The sequence below is a fragment of the Montipora foliosa genome, chromosome 8, assembly GCF_036669935.1.
Source record: "Montipora foliosa isolate CH-2021 chromosome 8, ASM3666993v2, whole genome shotgun sequence".
Lineage (NCBI taxonomy): Eukaryota > Metazoa > Cnidaria > Anthozoa > Scleractinia > Acroporidae > Montipora > Montipora foliosa.
This window is the reverse complement of record NC_090876.1, coordinates 22831368-22832263: the sequence shown is the minus strand read 5'-3', so window position 1 is coordinate 22832263 and position 896 is coordinate 22831368. Positions and strand designations below refer to the sequence as shown.

The window sequence follows — 896 nt, the reverse complement described above, 5'->3', positions numbered from 1 at the left end:
GCTAAACAGGTTATCAATGAGGGGTCGGTTGCTCGAAGCATGGTTAGCGCTAACTGTTTGTTAAGAGGTATTAAAACCTGTACGTTTCCGTGGTATTTACATGTAACGCTGGTTACCGGCTTCAACTTTTCCTTCAACATGACGCTGTTCAACAAAATCGAACGGAAGTAGAGGCAAATGTTGAAGTCCTTCGCCCGGGCCTTAATTTTTCAAGTTGAAGTTATAATCTTTTGCTCTCCGCCAAGTTACTTTCTATCCATTCTAAGTCATGTAAATAGCCTCACTGTAAAAATTTGATTTCGTTTTTCTAGCCTGCTCGTAAACGAACGATGAATTTTGCGGGACACGTGTAGCTAGAATACGACTGAATTTCATTTATTTTTAGAACAAGAATGTTTGGCCATCGCTGTCACAAGGCGGTGTTTTGAAACCGGTGCACCCTCTCCGATTATCGGTTCGTTTATCATACCAAACTCTTTCTTCCAGGGTCTTTCATCTTTGCACCCTCGGAGTTGCCCTTGGGTGGAGAATTGACAGTCCCTGTAAACGAGTCTTTTTTTTTTTTTTTACACGCGTGACGACATTGCCGTGATTGCATGTGAAAGCGGTGTCCCAGGGAGCAGTGTTACAACTAAATGTACTCTTTACTTGGACTGACTTGTTCCTAAGGATTTTGCTTGCGATGGGGACATCTTGGTCCCAACGAGGACACGTGTTGATCCACAGGTTGTAGCTCAAACTGGGTTTTCTCGTTGCTTACGACTCTGGGGCCCGTTTCTCGAAAGTCCCGGAATTTTTTGGGCCTTTCACTTTTCGGCTGTCGTAATTCCCTCTGTATCATTTTGCTTTTTGTGATCTTTTGAGCCCGAACAGTTATCGGGAGTTTCGAATGGGCG

General features: G+C 44.0%; 1 protein-coding gene across 1 annotated transcript in view; it reads left to right on the top strand.

Annotated features, from left to right (window-relative positions):
- LOC138013351 (protein SPMIP7-like) overlaps window positions 1–651 on the top strand; it is a 21544-nt gene extending 20893 nt beyond the window's left edge. Inside the window, exon 9 of the mRNA XM_068860399.1 lies at window positions 1–651. This exon is cut by the window's left edge and continues 399 nt beyond it. The gene's annotated coding sequence lies outside the window, so the exon portion shown is untranslated.
- The last annotated feature ends 245 nt before the right edge of the window (window positions 652–896 follow it).